Source organism: Pygocentrus nattereri, chromosome 30, assembly GCF_015220715.1.
Source record: "Pygocentrus nattereri isolate fPygNat1 chromosome 30, fPygNat1.pri, whole genome shotgun sequence".
In the NCBI taxonomy this organism is placed as follows: Eukaryota; Metazoa; Chordata; class Actinopteri; order Characiformes; family Serrasalmidae; genus Pygocentrus; species Pygocentrus nattereri.
In genome coordinates, this window is record NC_051240.1 from 230731 (window position 1) to 244090 (window position 13360).

Below are 13360 nucleotides of genomic sequence, written 5' to 3' on the forward strand. Positions count from 1 at the left end.
GCTGAAATACCTAAAATCCCTAGTTTGAAAGTAGAGGCTGAAATACTTAAAATACCTTGTAACCCCTAGTTGAGGACAATTATTTTTAAACTGTTGGGATTTTTTGATGATACATTTTTGGCAGAGTTCCAAGACTTCAACATCCTTGCTCATAAAGTACTAGGCCTTTTCTGGATTGTCCATTTATGTCCAAGCAGTAGTAGTGGACATTTTACCAATATGAACATCACATATAAAAACTCAGAAGGTATATGACAGTTCACAGGTCACAGATTGTTTTTGTATAGTGAATGAACACACACACACACACTACCTAAACTGGTTATCCTTCTGGGTTGGGGGGTGGGGTGGTACCAGTGCAGGCAGGATACAGGATACACCCTGGACAGGTTGGATAGCGAACAGTGGTAAATGGCTTTAGTTGCATTGTAGACTTTGGTGCGTTCCAGTTGGAACATTAGGCAGCATTCTAGGGCAGCATTTGCACGGTCCTGAGACAAGTGCTGTCCCATTTGGAAGGCAGCATAAGGCAGCTGCCTTCTAAGGTGCCTTATTTTGACCTAATCTGAAGGCAGGATCTCTTGTATCCTCATCGGGGAAGGCGATCCCACAATATCGTTCACCTGCCGAGAGTTCCATCACTCAGGTCTGATCAACATGGCGGACGAAGCGGCCGTGTTTTGGCAATCGAGGATTTTACAATCGTAGTTATTTTTTCACTTCTTTACTGTTTTGATTAATTGTTGTATTTGTGTAAAAAATTGAACATATTTGTGTTTATAGGTCTCTAGAAATTGTTCCTGTGGTGAAATTCTGGCAGTTCTCTTGTGTAAGGCGAGTTGACCGGTTGCGTTTGTAGCTTGTTAGCTAATCTAGATAAAGCTGGCGTTAGCTACCTCAGCGAGCGGGCTAACTAAGTAAACGCGCCTGCTCCTCAGAACGAGAGAGTCCGATTTAAAATACTGACTGTTCACTGTTGAGTAGTGTTTAGTTTCATTTAGTGTCAGTATTTAGGGAAGTTTTCTGTCTTTAGGAACGAGTGTTAACAGCTAACATCTGAGCAGTAGGCTGGTGTATTGGCAAGAAACAGGCGATACAATATGTATCACAATGCAGGATAACAATTCAATATATTGCTATATGTTGTGATTTATTTCAATCTAAAACTATCATGGCATAAAATATACACCAACATACGCAAAAAAAAATCTGAGTAAAAGGAAAAGTCTATTTATACACTCAGAACAGTGGAATCTGCATGCACATTTATCACAGGCCCTGTAACATTCAACATGGAAGGTATGGTGTAATGAGTACCCACAGTGTCCAACACGTGTCCAGAAGCTTTGCTCTGACACAGTGTGCTGCCTGTTCGAAACGTCCCACGGAAGGCAAACAAATACGTAGCTCCCTCCGTGGGTAGGACATAACAGCCTAATTCACACAAAGCTGAATTCAGCTCCGTTATCGCCAGCTTCTCGTTCCACCTTAAACAGGCAGCAGTTGTTATTACAATCGCACACCAGAGGCGGCGCACAGTGTCCGAAAACTCGACAGGGGAACACACGCCAGCGCCGTGGCGCTCCCAGACTTCCAGCGCTGGTTTATTTTCAGCGCACTGCCATTGCTGCATCACATTAAAGCCATATTGAGACCTCTGAAAGCCACAGTAGATCACATGTTTGTCTTTTAGATGAACAGACAGATAATAGTGGTAAGTGAGCTCAGCTAATGTTACTGTTAAGATACCAGCTCCTACCTCGTGTCTGTGGAGAGATACTCAGGAATGCAAAGCATGAGAAGTATTGCTGAAAACATAGTTTAGTTCAGTTTAAATTAAATGTATTTTATTTATTTCAGTACGAGCAGTGAACCTTGCGTTTTGGGGCCTCTCCCTGATGACAATCTATTGCAGCACTCTGCAAGGCGACGCGGCAGGTCTGGTGTGCGAAAATGCAACAGGTGCACCATGGGAAAATAAAAAACGCGAATAGACCTTTTTCAGGGGTCAGTAGTAGCATTTAGCTCGACAGTACAATAGAATGTTGAACCGACTAGAGATAAGCATGCATGAAGAGTAAATACACAATGACAGGCCTGTTCCAGAGGTAAGACAAACTGACAGAGCACCAGATTCAGCCATCTGCGGCAGCCTTACTACTCAGCGAGGTTTACCAACGCAGTTAGCCGTGCGACCTACCAGAGGACTTACAGAGAGATGATTTACCGCTCTGCAACGTCTTCTGGGTTTCTCAAGCGCTAGAAATGGAGCGTTTTAGCAAAATCATAGTTTATAAAAACTTAAACATTTTAACACCACTGTTATGATTTGAGCGTTAGAGGAGTTTATAACGGAGCTTTAGGTGGTGATGACGTCAGAGGACTTGAACAGCCAATGGTCTGCTCCACTGCAACCAGCAAACAGCGCAGTAGCTGTAGCGCTCGGACGGAACTCAAACGCTCGCAGTCCACGCACAGGCAAAAGGATTTATTAACAAAGGTGGGATCCAGGCTCAAAGTAAGCAAGCCTAAGGTTAAGATCCAATATACCAAAGCAGCAGCCGTGAGGAGAGTCCGAAAGCATCGTCCACAAAACGGAAATAGTGTCAGACCAGAAATCACAACAGTACTGACAGGGCAAGGCGAAAAGGCGGGGTCAAAGAAAAAAATGACAGACAAAGTGGAAGTCTCGGTAAGGCGATGTGTACAAAGGCAATAGGCGTGTTCGACTTAACACGGCGCGGCGCAGACCCGTCGCCGCCTGGTTCGGTGCGCTGCATGCCCGTTAGGTTTTTGTCCGACTTGCGTCGCCGCGTCAACATGACATATGGCGTTATAATGCCGCGAGCGCGAGGCGGCTGCAGCGTCAGAGCCAATCGCTGCAGTTGCCTCCCACGAGCTGCGCGAGCTGAGAGATGGCGTGATGACGGCAGAGATTTAACCTTTTGGCTAGAAGCTCCGCTGACACCCATGACGTGTGTTTCGTTCTATTCTGAAATGAAACTTTTGTCTAAAATGTAAATCTGTTCTGTAGCTCTTAAAAACCCCATATTTAATATTAAAGACCCCATATTTAATATTAAAGACCCCATATTTAATCCTATCATCTTCTCTAGTATTTATTTCCGTGCATTATTCAACGTATTTAATGTCATAATTATCATTTCATGTCTTGAAAAGACTCCAGTGACTGACATTTCTTCAAATTAACACATATTTTTATCTTGATGTTTTTCTAGAACGCTTGATGGTCTTTGTCTTCTTATTTTATTTGTACGAAGCATTCTGAAATGCTTTTATGATTCATAATGACTTTTTTTCAAAGCACTACATTGCTGTTGCAATCTAACTTTGCAGATGTTCTTTGCAGACATCTCCAGTTAACCACAGCCAACATTAATCTTCAATGCCAGAATAATTGCTTTGTGCCAGAAGAAGCACAGACTTCTACACAATCATACAACGTACAGATTAACCCCAGTATTCATTAGTGACTCATATTGGGCACATCCTTCACTGGTGTTCCTACTGAAGAACTGTTACACAATACATCTGTAAAATAAGATCCAGTATTGCATGGTATGTGATAAGTTATGATAGGTTTGTTTTATCTCTCAACAATTTAATGCCATCACTGATTTTAACAGTGTATGAATATACACACTTAGAAACTGCAGTTTCATACACGTCTCTTAGGAGTAGGGCCTAAATGGCACACACAGTGGCATCACAGCTAATTGAAATGTGTTCAATTTGTGCAGGCTAAAGAGCTAACGAGTGTTTTGCTGACAATTGATCCAATAAGAACAGCAAGGAATACAAAAAGCTCCAGGCCTGCAGGTCCTCTGTATTTATTACCCTCTGCTATTTCATACTCTACACATCTCTACTTGTCCTTAGGAGAGTCTACATTATAATGGTTTAGACCATTATAATAGTTTACATAAATGACCTCTACATTCTGAGTGGCTGTTAGGGTCATTTCCATTTCATTATTTCTAATTTTCTATATACACTGTTTATCAATATTCAATCACTCAACCTTTTTATTTTTATTTACTCAAATGTTTTAATGTGAAAACATTTAACAGAGAGTTTTAAAAACAGACTACTTAGGTCTATTCATTTAAATACTTATTAACAAATATTACAACTATTCATAAACATGGATAAGTTTGTTAAAACGTGTTTTCACCAATCTACACGTTAAATGAATACAGATGTTAAGAAACTTAGTTTGATGTTTTGTGGTCACCTATAGTCACAACTGTGAATTTGGAAAACAAACACTGGGTTTAACCTGCAACTATGATCAACAATATTTTGTTTAGCTTACAGGCGATAAAATAAACGTGGTTTCACCTTCGTTGTTCATCATACACGATTTCATGCAACAACAGAGGGATTTCTACAGTATCCACTTCCACAGGCACAAAGGAGAAGTTTGCCCTAAACGTGGACTTCCAGGCTGCATCCCGCCCCCCCTCGATCAAAGCCAATCAAATGACAGCATCGTCAAACAGCTCCGCCTTCAAACCAATGAGGTCGCGGAATCACGGCGCCACGCTGGGATTCAAAATTTCAGCCGGTTCAGCCTCGGTCGGACAGTCCAGCATGTTTGGTGAGTTATAAACATAAAGACGTAAACACATATTGTTTGTAACATAAGGTCAGCTGTAAATACCACTGCATTGTTGGAAATATCACGAAAATGACAGAAAACTTATTACCTGTGTTTGCAGAGCTAAATGGAGCAGCAGCTCTAGTTGTTTTTAACAGGTTGGCTAGCTAGTTAGCAAGCAAATAGATCTGCATTGGTGTGTCGAAACTGAGAGGAATAAAACAAGCAACAGACCTATCCTTCATATAAATAAAATGCTGCTATCTTTTTAGTGAGCTCAGAATGTTATTGTAAAATGCTTCCGAAGCTGAAAAGGAAAATATGCATCCTTTCAGTCTGACTGCAATGCAAGTGACACGAAAACAGGCTGATTACAAATTAAACTCTGTCTGTTTCATAGTTTATCAAATTTCTGTAATGTACAGAGTACTTGCCTCCAAGTCAGATACTGGAAATACCTAGATGCTTTCCAGGCTGATTTGACTGCACTTTACAGAGGCTGATGAAACAAACTGTACAAGATTAGATACATGATATTTATATATTAAAGCTGCTCTGGCTTTTTTCTGAGTTAGAATATACTTATGATGAGGTAAAATTAAGGTGGTCTTAAAATAGAAATGGAAGGCCAGTGATCATTTCTCATTGTTGCTTGTTATATGCCTTCCAGGCTGATGGGAAAGCCAATGACAATTTACTGTTGATACCTCACAGGCCGATTACAAGTTCAGTGATCACTTATTTGTTGTTACTTTTTTATATGTTTTCCAGACTGATGTGAAGTAAATTAGCCTCTGAGGCTAATGGAAAACACTATGTTCCAAGCTGATTTACTGTAATTTATTTAACATGACTTATCCTTCATATTGTTGCTTGACATTGCTTGATGATTCAATTTATTTCAAGGCTGATGCAAAAGTTTCCAAGTTAAAAGGCTGATATAGAAATATTGCCACCTGACAGGCTGTTTAGGTCAGTGATTGCTTATTTGGTGTTTAGTTATATGCTTCTCAGGCTGATAAACACTGTTTGTCTTCCAAGCTGATTGGAAGGCCAATGAAAATTTACTATCAATTATATAATAAGATTTACTCCAAAGCTGATTAGACAGCCAGTGATAATTTTACATTGTTGCTTAATATTGTTTAATTACAATTTACTTTAAAGCTGATATGAAATGTGCCATGTTGAATGACTGACATTCATCAAGTATTGCCACCTATTAGACTAATCAGAAGGTCAATGGCCACTTTTTTAGTGTTACTTGGTTATATGCCTTCCAGGCTGATGTAATGTAAACTAGCTTTCAGAGGCTGATGGAAAGCATCTGTAGCCTTCCATGCTGATTGGAATCTCCAAGGTAATACAGCCAGTGGTCACTTTATATAGGTGCTTAACCTTGCTTATATTTCAATTTATTGCAAGGCTGATGTAAAAGTTGCCATGTTGAAAGGCTGATATAGAAATATCTCAGAGGCTCTTTAGAAGGTCAGTGATCACTTATTTTCCTTCCAGGCTGATGTGAAGTAAACTAGCTTCAGAGGCTGACAGCAAACACCTGTTATACTGTCATTTATTTAACATGACTTATAAGGTAATTTCAAATTGCTTAACATTATTTACATTTTGATTTATTTCAAGGCTGAAATAAAAGCCTGACATAGAAATATCTCCCAGGCTGTTTAGAAGGCCAGTGGTCATTTATTTGGCGTTTATTTATATGCCTTCCAGTCTGTTATATCTGGCATTCTTAGCGAGGAGCAAAGTAAGCTTTTCATTGTATATAAGGAAACCTGTTTCCTCTGTACATATGACAATAAACACTTTGAACTTGAACTTGAACTTGATGTGAAGTAAACTAGTCTCAGAGACTGATAGAAAATATCTCTTGCTTTCCAGGCTAATTAGAAGGCAAATGAAATGACATATGATCCTTTCAAGGTAGATTATAAGGATAGTGATTGTTTAACGTTGCTTGACATTTACATTATGATTTACTTCAAGGCTGATATAAAAGGTGTCATGCTGAAAGGCTGATAGGAAATAATGCCACCACAAAGGCTGATTGGGAGGTCATTGATCACTTATTTGGTGTTGCTTTGTTATGCCTTCCAGGCTGATGTGAAGTAAACTAGCTTCAGAGGCTGATAGAAAACAACTGTTGCCTTCCAGGCTGATTGGAAGGCTAATGAAAATTTTCTTTTCTTTTTTTAACATGACTTAAAAGTTCTCCAAGGCTGATTATAAGGCCAGTGATCATTTCACATTGCTTATCATTGTTTACATTTTGATTTACTTCAAGGCTGATGTGAAAGGTGCCATGTTGAAAGGTTGATATAGAAATATCTCACAGGCTATTCAGAAGGTTAGTGATCATTTATTTGTTTATCTATATGCTTTCCAGTCTGATGTGAAGTAAACTAGCCTCAGAGATTGATGGAAAACACCTCTTGCTTTTCAGGCTTATTAGAGGGCCAATGACAATTTACTGTCATTTATTTAACATGGCTTACTTAAGATCCCTCTGAGGTTGATTAGAAAGCCTGTGATCATTTCACATTGTTGCTTGACATGATTTACGTTTTGATTTACTTCAAGACTGATGTATGAGGTGCTATGCTGAAAGGCTCATAGGAAATATTGCCACGTCACAGGCTGATTAGAAGGTCAGTGATCACTTTTTTGGCATTACTTTTTTGTATGCCTTACAGGCTGGTATGAAGTACACTGGTCTCAGAGGCAGATGGAAAACATCTTTTGCTTTTAAGGCTGATTAGAAAGCCAGTGTTTGAATTTACTGCAACTTATTTAACATGACTTAACAAGCCTGCATGGCTAATTTGTAGGCTAGTGACCAATTTCTGTAGTGCTTTTTATATTACTTACTTTGATATCCTTAATGCTGCTGAAAGATAATTAGCCTGATAAGATAAGGCTGATAAGAAGGCCAATGAACATTTCATGCTGTAGTTAGTTCCGTAGTACTCAGTCATGTGCCTTCAAGACTGCTGCATGAAAAAGGCCACCAGCTCACAGGTTGATGGGAAAGACTGATTGATTAGAAGCTTGATTAAAAGGCTAATCTTCATTTCATATCACAGCTTCTATGGCATTTCATTATAGTGTTCATGGCAGATATAACGGCAGTGGTCTGTGAATAAAAATTCTGCTTAATAGATAGCTGTACCTTGTGCAGTCACTCTTCAGAAGTTAGTCTGTCTGGCTGTCCTGTTATAAAAAATACATATATTTTATTTATTTACCATTTTTGTGTTTTCATTGATTCTTGTATTAGCAGTCTTTATTTAATGTCAGGCATACTTTTACATATGATGAAACCATACATGACTGCATTTTCTAAATTTAATTTCATGCATATATGGATATTTCATATTTTAATGGTTACAGCTACACTCATTGTCCATTTTATCAGCTCCATCTATAGGTGTGCTTTGTACAATTACAGACTGTAGTCCATAATTGCAGACCTACAAAGTGAAACTACATGGTAAGTGAAGCTGGTGAAACAGGCAATGAGTGTATATACAAGGTAGGTGTAGTTCATGAAGTGGCTGGTCAGTGTATAATGTTATAAATCAGGTTATAGATTTGTGAAGTATATGCCTTTATTTTCCAGTGATGGAGGCAAACGGGATTGCAGCAGTGGAGAACTCTCTTCGAAAAGAAGCAAATCCTAACATAAAGAGGACAATTCAAATACTGTCTGGAGAGAGTCAAGATGCCTTTATGTCATCACAACTGCACTACCTTGAAGAAAATGGGCTTGGCAAATTTGTGGGCATGAAGAAAAGGCATGACAGTCAGTTTCAATGGCGATGTGAAAGAGCCAGTCACTGCAAGGGGAAGTCTACTGGAGACCCCCAAAAAACAAGAGGCCAACAGTTGTGGGGCCTTTGTATCTTTCACATTTGTAAGCAAAAACTGTTATAAAGGGTGTATTATACGACTGATGAGCCACCACTCTGGACATGATCCTAACAGTCCCTTGATGATATTACTTTTGTAAGGAAAAGCTATAATGCACACAGTCGCATGGATTCAAATAACTGTTAGTGTGGACCGATTAAGCAGGTACTCATCATTGTTTTTAGCACACCTTGGCAGAGAGATCAACTGAAGAAATATGGGTCTGACATGATATACCTTGACATTCAACATACAAGGGTATAACTCAGTATGGATTTGCATTTTATGCTGTCATCATTAAGTCTCCTCAAGGTCATGGAGTCCCAGTGTCCTTTATTTTAAGCAAGGAATCTGCAGAGAACCTAAGCATGTCTTCAAAAGCCGCAAGTCTGCCAGTCCCTTTCATCCAAGGTAATACTAAATGGTCCAATAATGGGGTACATTACTTATGAATAAGAAGACCATATTTTTGCTTTTAAATGTATAATTACCATGGTATGTAATATATTCTGATGGTTATACTTGAATACTGCAGGGGTATTTCACAAATCAGGATTACTGGATAACACCACAGTGACAGTTTTAACTCAAGTATTCCTTCTGTCTTTGGTGAATTTTCAGGTTTCATTTGGCTCAGTTATCTTGTTCTTATTCCTGCACTTGCTATGTGAAATACACTTAAATAGGAATTCCACAATTTTTCTGCAAAATGAAATCACAGAGACACACTTTTGGTGTGTTTTGATGTGAAACTGCATTGTAGAGAATGCCAATACTGATGCACAAGACACTATACTCCAAGGCTGATGGTAAAGACCATCACCTCTCTGGCTGAGAAGAAGGCCAATGGTCATTTCACACTGTTGCATCTTTAATAATACTCAGTCATGTACTTTGAGGCTGATATTAAAGGCATAATCCGTACTTAAAGGCTTATAGGGCTGCCACCTCCCAGGCTGATAAAATAGACAAGACTTCATGTAGTTGCTTTGATAAAATTATGTGTCTTCAGGGCTGACTTAAAAGGCACAATTTTAAATGCTGATAGGAAAGACGCCCACCTCCCAGGCTAATTAAAAGGTCAACAATAATTTCACATTGTAGCCTCTTTTGCACTCATAAAATGTACTTTCACATCAAACCACATGAAATCATTTGATTTTACATCTTATTCAATTATGCTGAAATTTTGGAAAATCTATTAAAGTCTCCTTTAAGTAAGTCATCAGTCATCAGCATCAGTTGTATTTTCTCATATATATGAAATCATGTATTTTTAGGTGTGTCATGGTAGAGAGAGACCTCAAGGAAGTCAATGCTGTACAGAGTGTTCCCACACTATAATAATTCTGTGCTGGTTTCATGGTGTTCAGGTAACATTCTCTCATAACTATGGAATAAGAAGAGTTAGCAGAACTGTGCACATGTATTTTGTTAAGCAAGTATTTTCTATATAGGCAGTTCATTGCTGGATGCAACATCAAAATGAATGCAAAAAGCATCCAGCTATGAAAAATTAGGTCATCAGGTCATAGTTGTCTCAAACATTTTTTGCCTGTAGATGGTCTCTTAAAACTCATGTTAGTCTTCATTGGTTTTCCAGGAATCAGACTTTGAAGAGAGATCAAACCAAGTGGTAGTCAGCATTGATGAACTCACAAGCACCACAGGCCGTCTCAATCTATTTAAAAATGCACTGGTTTCAACATTCTAAGATGTGGGCCCATTTTGGAAGAAGTGTATTTCACCAAAATAGTGAAACCAATAACTTGGCTGAGAGGTTTGGATATGTCTGTAGTATACTGCAGTGGTTACCAATCTTGCTCCTGCATATTTCAGTGTTGTTCTAACACACCTAATCTAGCTAACTTGTAACGAAGCTACAAGTGCTTCCTAATTTGAAGTGGTTATGTTAGAGCAGGAAAAAATGCGGACTACAAGAGTACTCCAGGACCGTGTTTGGGGGCCACTGGTTTAATAATTTTACATTTTAATTTTGTGCTTTTCAGTCATTTTACAGAGTTTGTGTCAGGATAGTTTATCTTAATATTTTGACTTTAACTTCATTAAATTAAAAAAAAATTTAAATATTTAAAACATTTGAAAAATATTATTGTCTGATGTCTTCTGTGTATGTCTGTGTGCTGAAGTAGGTAACTGAATAAAACATGTTCAGTCATTTACAGATGATATTTAAATGGCAAACTACTTTCTGTAAATGCTTGCCATTTCCTTTATTTCATTTGATCTTCAGTACATCAGCAGATTTTTGAGCATGTTTTATTTTGAAGATTCTTTTTCAGCATGAAATACCAGTTTCTTCAAGGATATGCAAGCAGATGTGTAGATGAACGTATTACAGGTTTGTTGACAAAATACTAAACCGTTCTGTCCGTTTTTTTTACTTGTACTTTTACTTTTTTACTGCTGTTTTTAGAGTTATTCTTATTTTATTATTTTTTTATTCTCTTTAGATTATACTCAGTGAATGGAGGAACAGCAAAGTAAGAATTTCATTGTACAGTGCAACTGCCTGTTCTGCTGTGCACATGACAATAAAACTCTTGAATCTTGAATTACAATATTTTACCCAATATTCACATTGTTTCAAATATGCTTTGGCTTTAAGCTACCTGGAAGAACTCTACAAAGCTGGATAAGTGAGTCCAAGAAACCAGACGTAGCTGAAATAGTATCTAGGATGAAAAGCAAAAGCTTGCATGACAAAGTTGTGTTTCAGTCTGCTGGCGAAATATCAGTACCCTCCGAAACCACTGAGGGAAAGTGTTATTGCATTGATCACAATGCAATTTGAATGTTATTGGGCTGAAAGGGGAAACATGTGCAAGCACATTATATGGGCAAAACGCATTTGTGAGGAAATGGGCATGGACATAGATGATAGCAGGGGAGGATTGGCCCGCTTTCTGTCAGAGCAAGGCAGTTATGAACGGGATGGAAATTATTTGATTGTTCATCACGCCAAAAGTTTGGGAGTTGTAAACAAACAAAGCAGTGCACGTGTCCTGCTAACAGCTTAATAGAAATGTGTGTGTACCTTGGAGTTTCAGAGATCCTGGTCCTGCAGGAACGTCCTCAAGCAGAGAACAGTCAGTCATCTGAAAGTGTATTAAACTACACTACACAAAAAAGTCAGGGATATTTGGCTTTTGGGTGAAATATCAGGATGAAGCTAAAATGCACGCTAACCTTTACTGGTGAACTTAATGTGACCTTTCTAAACTTTTGAATGCACATGTCCAGCTGTTCAGTGTTTCACTACTTTTTGCACAACTTGCTGTTCTCTAACAAAGAGCTAACAAGGAACAGCTAGGTGGTGGTGGTGGTGTTACAGTGTGGGCAGGTGTGTCAATACAGAATTGCCCTACACTTTATGAATGGGACAGTGACAAGCCCATACTACTGCATGAACAACACAGGCCTAATTTCATCTTCATGGACAACAATGCTCCAGCTTACCGAGGTCGCATCATTAGGGGACGGCTACTGAAGACTGGGGAACCTCAATTGGAATGGTCTGCACTTTCTCCAGACCTGAATCCCATAGAAAACCTATGGGATCAGCTGAGTTGCTGTGTAGAGGCTCATATTTCTGTACCCCAGAACCTCACTGACCTGAGGGCTGCCCTTCAAGAAGAGTGGGATGCCATGCCTCAGCAGACAATGAGTCGACTTGTGAACAGCAGGATGCTCAAGGGCACATGACAAGTTATTAGACATTGACGTTTTTTGTTGGAGTTTACCCACTACAGTTGTTGGCTTTTTTTTTCCAGTAAATTGTTTGAGATGAGGAAATCACCATTTCATGCTTCTACTTAAATGTCCTACTTTCATGATATTATATCACTGTAGCGTGAACTTTTTACATTTTCCATAAATTTCACCCAAAAGCCAAATATCCCTAACTTTTTGTGAGTAGTGTATGTAAAAGATCATGTAGCACCATGCAAAATTGTGAAAGAGTGGTGTGAGAGCTGGGAATTCTGTGAAACTCCAGATTTACTGTCTGCAGTAAAGAGAATTTATCAGCTTGCTTTTGGACAGTACATTAGCAACACATGAAGCCGTTGGATATTTCTTTTTCTTAAGTATAGACTAAGAGTCAGCGCAGCAAAGAAAACAGTACAGAACATGCACTCGTGCACACTGAAGAAAGGCATAAATCGTGCTATATGCTCACACAGACGTGATTCACAGTTTAGCACTGTATAGATCTTTGGAAAGCTAAAAAAGCAATGCAAAAATGAGCAGTACACATGGCAAATAGCCTTACATTTGTTTATTGCCAGTGTTGACTTCTGTGTACCTTGCATTTGATGTCTCCAGTGATCATTGTAATAACACTTGTACAGCCTTAAAAGTACTGGATGATGACTGGCCTTCCTGTCGACATCTAGTTTCTCCAATAACATTCTTAACAGCAGAAAGTTAATGTAAATTAATTAAAAGTGTACAGAGAAATGAGATTCACGTTATTTTGCAATTATATTAACTTTATTATACACACTATATACACATTTCTTTGTTCTTAAGGAAAAATGCAAACAGTTTCTGTTTGAATGTTGGATAAAAAAAACAATGTATTTGCAATGTTGCATCTCCTGTTTAATCTATGAAATAAAATAACACAATCAAACAAGACATTTAACATGTATTACCCCCTGAAAACATGTGGACAAACATGCTTGCAACAGGTTACCTTATTTAAAACTGTAACAAAATTAAATTTACTTGTAAAAGTCATGAAATAAACTCGGAAGTATTAAAATTAGCTGTTGCCTTTGGCAGTTT

General features: G+C 38.5%; 1 long non-coding RNA gene across 2 annotated transcripts; it reads left to right on the forward strand.

The window, feature by feature from the left end:
• The first annotated feature begins 4152 nt into the window (after positions 1–4152).
• Positions 4153–9769, forward strand: LOC108436394. Of its 2 annotated transcripts, XR_001858520.2 has the most exons (4): positions 4153–4621; positions 6924–6986; positions 7220–7287; positions 8259–9769. It is a non-coding gene; the product is annotated as an uncharacterized LOC108436394 (long non-coding RNA). The 2 variants fall into 2 exon arrangements; XR_005129985.1 differs by lacking the exons at positions 6924–6986; positions 7220–7287.
• Positions 9770–13360: the final 3591 nt, after the last annotated feature.